Below are 12,645 nucleotides of genomic sequence, written 5' to 3' on the forward strand. Positions count from 1 at the left end.
CCTGGATACAGGAGGTTCTCGATGATCTCTTCCTGAAATTTGAGGAAGGATCGTGTTCTCCCAGCCTTACTGTAGAGAACAAAACTATTATAGGCAGCCAATTGAATTAAATATACAGACACCTTCTTATACCAGCGTCTGGTGCGTCGGGAAACTAAATAGGGAGCCAACATCTGGTCATTGAAGTCCACCACTCCCATGAGCGCATTATAGTCGTGGACACAGAGGGGCTTTTCAATGACACAGGTTGCCCTTTCAATTTGGATTGTCGTGTCTGCGTGAATGGAGGAGAGCATGTAAACGTCACGCTTGTCTCTCCATTTCACCGCGAGCAGTTCTTCGTTACACAAGGCAGCCCTCTCCCCCCTTGCAAGATGGGTGGTAACGAGCCGTTGGGGGAAGCCCACGCGACTAGATCGCACGGTGCCACAGCAGCCAATCTGTTCTAGGAACAAATGCCTGAAGAGGGGCACACTTGTGTAAAAATTGTCCACATAAAGATGGTACCCCTTGCCAAATAAGGGTGACACCAAGTCCCAGACTGTCTTCCCACTGCTCCCCAGGTAGTCAGGGCAACCGACCGGCTCCAGGGTCTGATCCTTTCCCTCATAGATCCGAAATTTGTGGGTATAGCCTGTGGCCCTTTCACAGAGCTTATACAATTTGACCCCATACCGGGCGCGCTTGCTTGGGATGTATTGTTTGAAGCCAAGGCGCCCGGTAAAATGTATTAGGGACTCGTCTATGCAGATGTTTTGCTCGGGGGTATACAAATCTGCAAATTTCTGGTTGAAGTGGTCTATGAGGGGCCGAATTTTGTGGAGCCGGTCAAAAGCTGGGTGGCCTCTGGGACGAGAGGTGCTGTTGTCGCTAAAGTGCAGGAAACGCAGGATGGTCTCAAAAAGTGTCCTGGAAATAGCAGCAGAGAACATGGGCATGTGATGAATCGGGTTCGTGGACCAATATGACCGCAATTCATGCTTTTTTGTCAGGCCCATGTTGAGGAGAAGGCCCAGAAAAATTTTAATTTCGGAAACTTGGACTGGTTTCCACCGGAAAGGCTGGGCATAAAAGCTTCCCGGGTTGGCGGATATAAATTGAGTGGCATACCGATTTGTTTCTGCCACGACTAAGTCCAAGAGCTCCGCAGTCAAGAACAGCCCAAAAAATCCCAGGGCCGAAACGATCTGAGCTGTCTCAACCCGAACTCCAGACTGGGTGGTGAAAGGGGGAACTAATGGTGCGGCTGAAGTTGGTGACTGCCAATCAGGGTTTGCCAGCACCTCAGGGACTCTAGGGGTCTACGGGCCTGTCTTTGCGGTGGCTGCGACGGGGTAACTACTGCATGTGCCATCGTACCAGCTTCAACTGCCCTTCTGGTGCTCGCCACTTTACCATGTTGTACGGTAGTGCTGGTACTAGGTTTAGGATGGGCTGCGCTGCTGGTGTATGCCTCACCACGTGATCCGACAGCGCCAGCCCCACTCTGCTGCCCTTGAAACGGATCCTGCACAACCTGTGGTCTAGCGACACGGGGCAGGGTACGCCTGGTGCTATCAGGGACCTCAACCTCCTCGTCCGAACTTTGGGTCAGACTGCCACTGCTTTCTACAGGTTCATATTCTGACCCGCTAGATTCGTCAGATGAGGGTTCCCATTCCTCATCCGACTGGGTCAGAATCCTGTAGGCCTCTTCAGAAGAATACCCCCTGTTTGACATTTGGACTACTAACTTTAGGGTTATTCCCTGAGACTACCCAAGAAAAAAAGCAAGCCTGTCTTACAAATGGGAGGCTAGCGAAGTACCGGAGGCCGCTGCGGTTGATAAAAAATATCAAAACTGATTTTTTTTATCGCCGCAGTGCTTGTAAAGTGATTGTGCAGTGATAAAACAAAAAAAAAATTTGTCACTGCGGTGGGGCGGGCGTGGGTGAACGCACGTGTGGGCGACCGATCAGGCCTGATCGGGCAAACACTGCGTTTTGGGTGGAGGGCGAGCTAAGGTGACACTAATACAATTATAGATCTGACTGTGATCAGTTTTGATCACTTACAGATACTATAAAAGTACAAATGCTGATTAGCGATACGCTAATCAGCGAATAAGTGACTGCGGTGCGGTGGGCTGGGCGCTAACTGACGCTAACTACCTAACCAAGGGACCTAAACTATCCTAAAACTGTAAGTCAATACCAGTGAAAAAAAAAAGTGACAGTTTACAACTGATCACTTTTTTCCCTTTCACTAGGTGATTGACAGGGGGCGATCAAGGGGTTAATTTGGATGATGGGGGTGATGGAGGGTGATCTGGGGCTAAGTGTAGTGTTTGGTGGGTACTCACAGTTTTGTCTGCTCCTCTGCTGGAACCAACCGACGAAAAGGAGCAGAGGAGCAGACAAGCCATTTAACACCTTATATTTATAAATATAAGGTGTTAGATGGCTTCTGATTCGATTTTTTAAAAATCAGCAACCTGCCAGCAACGATCATTGGCTGGCAGGTTGCTGATGAAATACTCCTCTAACTTTTGCCGGCCCGCGATGCGCATGCGCCGGCAGGCTGTGACCGAAATCTCGCGTCTCGCGAGAGGACGCTTATATGCGTCCAGGAGGAATCAATCAACCACCTCCAGGACGCGTCGCTGCGTTCGGCGGTCCGGAGGTGGTTAATGGGCTGACCTGCAGAAGTCAAAAAGTCTCTAGCCCACCATATGGGTCCATAGTCATATGCAATACCAAAATCATACCTGGAGTCCGTGTAGATGTTCACCTTCTTCTTCCCTTCGGCCATTTTACACACCTCAGTGAGTGCCTTCAACTCTGCCTCCTGCGCAGACATGTGCGGAGGGAGTGGGTTAGCAAACGGCTACCTCATGCTGTGTGACCACTGCATATCCAGTATGGAACCGGCCATCCTCTCCCATAAACCTGCTTCCATCTACAAAATACTCAACATCAGGATTATCAAGAGGTTTTTTATGCACATGAAAAATCCAGAAGTTTCTTGTTGCATCAACTGTATACAATCATGAGGATAATTGTGGCGAAACCAACCTCGCCACTAGGTTTCAGAGGGGCCTGGCTACCAGCCTCTTGCCTCAGGATTATGGCCCATACTAACTTTAAAGGAGCAGACAGACCGGCCGCACAGCTTAAATCTGTCTTTGCAATTGTATTTTGTTATGTGAGGGTACCCAGATAGCAAATTGTATTGTATTTGTGTATTCTGAGTGCCATTCACCTAATGATATGCACTCAGACTTGAGCTATCTGGGAATATGTTAAATGTCTGTGTTTGCTGTGGGGGTGTGACATTGTGTGTTTGGGTGGTGATTTCTGTCCTGTTGTCCCCACATGTGTATTGGCGATTTCTCTTTGTCTTGAGAGATAATTGGATCACTCTTCGGGTGTCTCCAGGGCAGAGAGGAGGAAACCATGATGCATTGTGGGGATGTATTGTGTCTGTGTATCCTGCAGTGCTGCATATCTGCCCTGTGTCACAGTCTTCATTCTGGTCCCCTAGGGGCGTGTCCACCAGATGGGGACCTGCATAAATACGGGCGGGTAGCCCTCAATAAAGTGTTCCTGTTTTACCCTTTATCATGTTGAGGCTGATGTTTGGGTAACTGATCGGGGATTGCTATACGCTGGGAGATTTGCTATACTCCCCTGGCTATAACTACTAGCTCTTTTAAGAGCTGTTCCTGCTCTCTGGTTTTAGGAGAGGTTCACCCACTGGAGCCTGGAGCCTTGTCGTAGGTCCAGGGTGGGTAGGAGACGGTGAGACCTCAACCAAGCTTTGGCGGTTCGTGGGGTCTGCAGTGCGTACGGTGTCAAGTGGAGTGCTTGGAGTCCTCGGAAAGCACTAGGAGCATCTATCAACGGAGGTACCCGGTCGGGGTGCTAGGAGTTCCGTTACATTATTTTCAGTTAAATCAGACAAAAGGCTACCTGTTCTTCCCTCCCCATTTCTGAATTTGTAATTGGTAACAAAGTAGCAGGATTCAGAGTAGTGCACCTTTTGAAAGAAATATTGTCTGGCATGAGGAGGGCACATTGGAGTCTGAGTTGTCTAGCCACAGAAATGTTTTGGTTGCACCTGTGTGAGAATGCCCTGTATGTCATGGGGAGTTTGCACAATCACCAGGTAGTCCAACACTACTTCTGAGGCTTTTTCAATCATTGCCTGCACTGCCACGACTGCCCTGACTCAGGAGGGGGCGCTCGAGCAACAGGATATAATCTAGCTGAGAAGTATGCCAGTGGGTGTTGACATTCACCATGCTTCTGAGTAAGCACAGCAGTACTGTGACCCTGCATTTCTGAACAGAACAGGTTAAATTCCTCATCATGCTTTGGAATACCCATGGCTGGAGAAAATCATCAATTTGACTGGCCACTGCTCTCTCTTTGGCATGGCTGAGGGGGAGGGGGTGTACAGAGGGGGTACTGCTTAACTCGAGGGGGCTGACATCCTGACTTAAGATGCACAGTAACCAGAGACATAGTGAGTTTCCCTATGTCTGTTCATCATTGTTTTTTTTTATTTTTTATATCCATAATAGAATCATTTCACTCCTTTTTTTACCTATAACCAGAGTACACACCTCCCTGTGTTTTTGTAATGATTCCATCAGTAATGCTGATTTCGCTCACACAGACATAAATAAATATTTCCCATACATTAACACACATATAAGTCTTTGAACTTATTAACAAATAACATTTTCTGGAGCTCCATACACTCACACTAAGTATTGCCTTGTTATGTTCTCTTAAAATTGCCAACAGTGTTCTCGCTATTTCACATTCCAATGCCGTGACGTCACTCCCCCCTTGCAGCTGCGGCCCCCTGTCTCTCCCTCTGTTCTCAATCTCAGCAAACGGAGTTCCTACGGGTTCTGCAACATATTCACTAGATACACAGACAGGCAAAAGTTTCCACACTCAATTCTCCATTTGAATGACATCCTGTAATCATCCGCAGTCCAGCTGCATAAGTCTCTACTGTCTCTTTTCTACTCTCTCGCTCTCTCTCACTATTTGTCTGGCAGTAATAACATTTTCCTCTTCAGGCGGTTTGTAGTACAACTTTCCTCTGAAAACTTGTGGCTTCCAACCTTCGGTTTCTATCTCTCTTGCTACCTGTCACAGCCAGACAGCTGAGAAGCGCTCACAGGAGCTTCTCAGATCCTCCTCCTTGAATTTCTTTGTTTTGGTTTAGTTTCTCATCTCGTTAGTCTATCTCAGCTGTCATGCAGTCAGACTGATCGCTACCCTTTAAGTTCCTCCCCATAATGCAGTAGTGTGCGGCTGATACAACTTCCTGGAGTGTGTGTGCATGCAGTTCCCAGTTCTCAGTCGTCTGCAGATAAGTCCTGTTTATGTATTTATGTTTTTGTCTTTTCTGGATCCAGGTGACCCTGACTCCCTCCGTGTCAGTGTAGGGAGCCGGTGGTCGTGTCCCTTCACTATTGTAGGGTCTTCAGGTAATAGATAGCCGAGGAACGTGGATATGCGGCCATCCACCTTTGGGGTGTTCGCATAGGCTGAGCAGTGAGGGAGAGCGGCAGCTCTATTGCAGGGGTCTCCCTTTGTTCCTTAGTTGTGGATCCAGAGAGACATTGTTTATATGGTATTGTCTTGTTTCCTGTACACCATCCGTGACATTATCAGCCGCCAAAACCGTCTCAAGCATGGATCCGGTTTCACTTTTGGCTGAACGCCTCCAGGGTCTTTCATTGGAGGTAGCTGATCTCCGTAGGATTTTTTCTCAGTTTCAAGTGACCGGTTCAGCTTGCGTTCATGGAGTTTGTGCTGAGCCCAAGGTCTCGCTCCCGGATACGTTCTCTGGGGGTAGTGAGAATTTTGTGCGTTTTAAAGAGGCTTGCAAACTCCATTTTCGCCTTCTTCCCCATTCTTCTGGTGATGAAGAACGGAGGGTGGGGATCATTGTATCGCTGCTCAGGGGTAACGCTCAGTCTTGGGCCTTTTCGCTACCGGAGGGGGCACGGCCCCTCCGCTCAGTGGATGAATTCTTTTTAGCCCTGGGTCAGATATATGATGATCCGGATCGTATTGCTCTGGCTGAGTCTACACTACGTCTGTTATGCCAGGGTAAACAATCCGCAGAGATATACTGCTCCGAATTTCGGAGATGGGCAGCTGATACTGGTTGGAATGATGCTGCACTCCGAAGTCAATTTTGCCATGGTCTTTCAGAGGGATTGAAAGATGCATTTTCCTTTCATGAGAGACCTACCTCCTTGGATTCTGCTATGTCTCAGGCTGTTCGTATTGACAGGCGTCTTAGAGAGAGAGGAGAGATCTCTCCTTCCTGTCATACTCAGTCCCGGGACAGTGCAGCGGTCTCATTCTGTGCGCAGGAGTCTCAGTCGCTGTCAGCCCCTTCTGAGCAGGAGCCCATGCAGCTGGGGTTGATTGCCTCTGACAATAGAAGATTCAGCCCGCATGGGAGGGTTTGTTTTTGTTGTGGAGGTATAAATCATTTGGCAAATGTTTGTCCCTCTAGGAGATTCAGGCAGTTTTCTGGGAGTAATAAAGAGACAAAAAGGAAAAAATCTTTTAAAAATGTTCCGTCTGTTACTATTGGCAGGGTTGAGGCGGAAATTGAAGGTTTTCCGTTTGCTTGTAGTTCCCGTTTTGTCCTGCCTGCTAGGGTGGCGCTAGAGAGCAAGAGCATTTTTTGTGAGATTTTTGTGGATAGTGGAGCAGCTGTCAACCTCATTGATAATCAATTTGCAATAACTCATGGTTTCCAGGTATGCACTTTGGGAAGGGATATTCCTGTTTTTGCTATTGATTCAGCTCCACTTTCTCAGAAATCATTAAAGGGCATAGTTCACAATATCCGTTTAATTGTGAGTGATGCTCATGTTGAGGATGTGTCATGTTTCGTCCTTAGCGGTTTGCCTACTCCTCTAGTGTTGGGGCTACCCTGGCTCACAAAACATAACCCACCATTGATTGGCAAGCGAGGCAAATAAATGGTTGGAGTGACTTTTGCAGAGAGAATTGCCTCATGACATCTGTTTCTGAGGTTTCTACTAAGACTGTACCACCTTTCCTCTCTGAATTTTTGGATGTCTTCTCTGAGAGTGGAGTTCAGGGTTTGCCTCCGCACAGGGAGTATGATTGCCCTATTAATCTCATCCCAGGCGCCAAGCTGCCTAAATCTCGTTTATACAATCTCTCCCAACCTGAGAGGGTCGCTATGCGGGCTTATATCTCTGAGAGTTTGAGAAAAGGACACATACGACCCTCGAAGTCACCTGTTGCCGCTGGTTTTTTCTTTGTTAAGAAAAAAGATGGTTCTTTAAGACCTTGTCTGGATTTCAGGGAGCTGAACAGTATCACTATTCGTGATCCTTATCCGCTTCCTCTGATCCCGGACCTGTTTAACCAGGTTGTTGGGGCTAAAGTCTTTTCCAAATTAGACCTAAGAGGGGCATACAACCTGGTCAGGGTCAGAGAAGGAGACGAATGGAAGACGGCTTTCAATACCCCTGAGGGCCATTTTGAGAATTTGGTTATGCCTTTTGGTTTGATGAATGCTCCAGCCGTTTTTCAGCATTTCGTCAACAGCATTTTTTATCATTTAATGGGAAAATTTGTATTAGTGTATTTGGATGACATTTTGATTTTTTCTCCTGATTTCAAGACTCATAAGGAACACTTACGTCAGGTCTTGCTCATTCTGCGGGAGAATAAATTATATGCGAAACTGGAAAAATGTGTGTTTGCGGTTCCAGAAATCCAATTTCTGGGGTTTCTTGTCTCCGCTTCTGGTTTTCGCATGGACCCCGAGAAGGTCCGCGCTGTGCTTGGGTGGGAGCTTCCTGAGAACCAGAAGGCGCTGATGCGTTTTTTGGGCTTTGCCAATTATTACAGGAAATTTATTTTGAATTATTCCTCTGTTGTTAAACCACTCACTGATATGACCAGAAAGGGGGTAGATTTTTCTTCCTGGTCGGTAGAGGCGCGTAAGGCCTTTTCTAATATCAAGGAGAGTTTTGCTTCCGCTCCCATCCTAGTACAACCTGATATTTCGTTACCCTTCATAGTTGAGGTTGATGCTTCTGAGGTAGGGGTGGGTGCGGTCTTGTCTCAGGGTTCCTCTCCTGCCAAATGGCAACCGTGTGCCTTTTTCTCAAAGAAACTCTCCTCCGCAGAGAGAAATTATGATGTGGGAGATAGGGAATTGTTGGCCATCAAGTTGGCTTTTGAGGAATGGCGCCATTGGCTAGAGGGAGCCAGACACCCTATTACCGTGTTTACTGACCATAAAAATCTGGCCTATTTGGAGTCAGCCAAGCGTCTGAACCCGAGACAGGCCAGATGGTCTTTGTTCTTTTCAAGGTTTAATTTTGTTGTTACGTTCCGCCCTGGGGTTAAGAATGTGAAGGCAGATGCCCTGTCACGTTGTTTTCCAGGAGGTGGGAATTTTGAAGACCCGGGTCCCATTTTGGCTGAAGGTGTGGTGGTCTCTGCTCTTTTTCCTGAATTGGAGGCAGAGGTGCAGGCAGCCCAGTCAGAAGCTCCTGATCTTTGTCCTCCTGGGAGGTTGTTTGTGCCTCTCGCTTTGAGACACAAGATTTTTAAAGAACACCACGACACGGTCCTTGCTGGGCACCCGGGGGCAAGAGCCACACTGGATCTCATCGCTCGGAGATTCTGGTGGCCTGCGCTTCGTAAGTCGGTTGAGGGTTTTGTGGCAGCTTGCGAGACTTGCGCTCGTGCCAAGGTCCCTCATTCACGGCCATCAGGTCCTCTCCTTCCTTTGCCCATTCCTTCCCGTCCTTGGACACATCTGTCCATGGACTTCATAACGGACTTGCCTCGTTCCTCGGGGAAGTCTGTGATTCTGGTGGTGGTGGACCGTTTTAGCAAAATGGTGCATTTTATCCCTTTCCCTGGTTTGCCCAATGCTAAGACGCTGGTGCAGGCATTTATTGACCACATTGTCAAATTGCATGGGATTCCTTCAGACATAGTCTCTGATAGGCGCACGCAGTTTGTTTCCAGATTCTGGAAGGCTTTCTGTTCTCGCTTGGGGGTTCGGTTGTCATTCTCTTCTGCTTTCCATCCACAGTCGAATGGCCAGACAGAGCGCGTCAATCAGAATCTGGAGACATATCTGCGCTGTTTTGTGGCGGAGAATCAGGAGGATTGGTGTTCTTTTTTGTCCCTTGCTGAGTTTGCTTTAAATAACCGTCGTCAGGAGTCCTCTGATAAGTCACCATTTTTTGGTGCATATGGGTTCCATCCGCAGTTTGGGACTTTCTCGGGAGAGGGCTCTTCTGGTTTGCCTGATGAGGACAGATTCTCCTCGTCTTTGTCATCTATTTGGCAAAAGATTCAGGATACTCAAAAGAGCATGAGTGAGAGATATAAGCGTGTGGCGGATAAGAGACGTGTGCCTGGTCCTGACCTGAATGTTGGTGATCTGGTGTGGTTGTCTACCAAGAATATCAAATTGAAGGTTCCCTCCTGGAAGTTGGGTCCTAGGTTTATTGGGCCTTACAAGATCCTGTCTGTCATCAATCCTGTTGCCTACCGTCTTGATCTTCCTCAGACTTGGAAGATCCATAATGTTTTTCATAAGTCCTTATTGAAACCTTATGTTCAACCTATTGTACCCTCGCCTTTGCCTCCTCCTCCGATTATGGTTGATGGAAATCTTGAATTTCAGGTCTCTAGGATTGTGGATTCTCGTCTTGTCCGTGGTTCCCTCCAGTACCTCGTTCATTGGGAGGGTTATGGTCCTGAGGAGAGGATGTGGGTCCCAGTGACGGACATTAAGGCCTCTCGTCTCATCAGGGCTTTCCATAGGTCCCATCCTGAGAAGGTGGGCCCTGAGTGTCCGGAGTCCACTCCTAGAGGGAGGGGTACTGTCACAGCCAGACAGCTGAGAAGCGCTCACAGGAGCTTCTCAGATCCTCCTCCTTGAATTTCTTTGTTTTGGTTTAGTTTCTCATCTCGTTAGTCTATCTCAGCTGTCATGCAGTCAGACTGATCGCTACCCTTTAAGTTCCTCCCCATAATGCAGTAGTGTGCGGCTGATACAACTTCCTGGAGTGTGTGTGCATGCAGTTCCCAGTTCTCAGTCGTCTGCAGATAAGTCCTGTTTATGTATTTATGTTTTTGTCTTTTCTGGATCCAGGTGACCCTGACTCCCTCCGTGTCAGTGTAGGGAGCCGGTGGTCGTGTCCCTTCACTATTGTAGGGTCTTCAGGTAATAGATAGCCGAGGAACGTGGATATGCGGCCATCCACCTTTGGGGTGTTCGCATAGGCTGAGCAGTGAGGGAGAGCGGCAGCTCTATTGCAGGGGTCTCCCTTTGTTCCTTAGTTGTGGATCCAGAGAGACATTGTTTATATGGTATTGTCTTGTTTCCTGTACACCATCCGTGACACTACCTTAGTCTAGATGCTAACTACATCTTCACATGCATGATCCTTAATCCAACCACTGTGGGAGTGCTTGAACCTTTCCTAAACCTCTAAATCAAGGTTTCCATGCTTCCTACCTGCTTTTTCCAACACTTTGTCAACTTTCTTTAATCCATTTTTTCCACCTCTCTTTCCTAACAGTTGTTTAGCTGACTCATAATATTCGGGAAGCTGTTCTGGTTACACGTTGTCTATTTCTGAATCTGTGCTCACTAGGGGGAACCTTAGACGTCTATTTTCTCCCACAGAGGCTTTCCCACCCTGTCCTTCCAGGTGTACCTACTGTGTTAAAGCCAAAGCCTCTTTGGGCTTCTGGATCCTTCCCTTAGCTTCCTGCCAGATTCTACACACACAATAAACAATGACAAATAGGTAAACAGTTACTCCCAGAACAGTCCCAAGCAATTCCCAGCCTTTTCTAACACTTCATCTGTCAGTTTGTAGCCCTCAGGGTTTTTCATTTTACTTTCCAATCCCTTAACTGAATGCACTAATTATCTCCAGACATCGGTATTTTTAATTCCCTGCTTGTCCCTTCCTTGTGGTGCTTCCTCGCTAGACTTCAAACTTCTAGTGTACACTACGTAGGACAGCAGAATACCAACCCCTACCTGCTTTCAGCAGCACCTTATGGGGTTCCAGGGCTCCTGATTGCCCTGTGCTGCATTCACTGTGATTCTATACAAAATCCAGAGGACTACTAAGACATATATCACAATACCAAAACTATATTATCTATACCCAGTGATCATAGGAATTACGTGGTTGGGGTTCTTACCTCTCAAATATGGCTCGACCTTAAGTAGACCTTTTATACTTCCCCACAGTCCCGATCCCAGGCAGAAAGGCAAAGGAGACATAGATAGAGTTGTAAGAATAAGCTTCTTACCTTAACAGAACTGTTTTTAGATCATCTGTGCGTCCTGGTCCCTCTCCTTATCGGTCAGAGTTGTTGGGAAGAGTCCACTGGTCGAGCCCCACGTTGCTGGCGCCAAGAATTGTTAGGGCTAAACTCCTACTTCTATGATCTGCTGGGGTCCAAATCAGATAAAAGTATGAGTATACTCGGGAGAGATAAATGACACAGTTTCAAGGTTGTATCAGAATGATCTCTCTCTCATCTTTATTGGGCGGATACAAAATATTTACACCCTTTTTCTAGAACTCAAGCCAAACACAGATATCGTCATTTTACGTAAGCATCACTTGATTAATAATAATAATAATAATAATAACTTATTTTTGATGCTTGCAAGTCAAGCACATTTGATTACAAAAAACCTTATCTTAGCCTTGAAAAGTATCTAGTACCAGTTGCACTCCCAGAACATCAGGCACACATAGTTCTGAGAACTAATAAGCAATTAACTTTGCTTGTCTCAAATACACACTGCTCAGCAATTCTCAATTCTGACCTAAAATAAACCAGCAAAGTAAAATGGAACCCAGGATACAAAATGAAGGTGCAATCCCTCACAAATGCACTAGACAACTGCCCAAGCTACACATCCATTGTTTTGTTCAGCGGGTGCAAACCTGCTGTCCTACATGACCAATTACCTCAGAGGGACGATGTCTAAGTACACCCCTCGTTCTTCTGACAATAAATAGTAACACCTTAGTTAAAGACACGGACTAGACAAAGCTTGAAACTTAATTGCTTCGGTGCCTTTCTGTTGAAGAAGGCACCTTTAAATACACATTGCAGACCAGCCATAGTCTGGGGAAGTTAGAGCGCATGTGCTTGCTGCCTCATAAAAGAAGGAGAGACATGAGCGTGCATGCCGTATAAACACTGTAGAACTCTGAACCGGAGCACAAGCTCCACTCACAGTAAGAAAGAGGATGCCGGCAGCGGCCAGGAACAATGTAGCTGAGCCCGTGCCGGCAGGGGAAGGAGGTGCCGGAATGGAGTGCCAATACCCAGTTAAAATACCTTCTGCACGCGCCTGTCAGCATTGTGCATGGCAGCAGGAGGGAGTGAGGGAGCCCGGCACCTGTACCTGCGCATGGGTTCAGAAACACAGGCACAGAGTGCTGGGTTTACATCCATGAAGCAAACATAGGAAATCTGATCATTTAGACCAAAAGGTTTAATACAGTACTTTTAAGTCTAAAGATCGGTACGCAAGGGCTTTCCATGGCTATACTTCTCAGCTGGTGGAAAATCTTTT

General features: G+C 47.1%; 1 protein-coding gene across 3 annotated transcripts in view; it reads left to right on the top strand.

Annotated features, from left to right (window-relative positions):
• Positions 1-12,645, top strand: part of LOC120989600 (cell wall protein SED1-like) — a 353,322-nt gene that overhangs the window by 242,833 nt on the left and 97,844 nt on the right. The window lies entirely within an intron of this gene.

This window comes from Bufo bufo, chromosome 2, assembly GCF_905171765.1.
Source record: "Bufo bufo chromosome 2, aBufBuf1.1, whole genome shotgun sequence".
Taxonomy (NCBI): domain Eukaryota; kingdom Metazoa; phylum Chordata; class Amphibia; order Anura; family Bufonidae; genus Bufo; species Bufo bufo.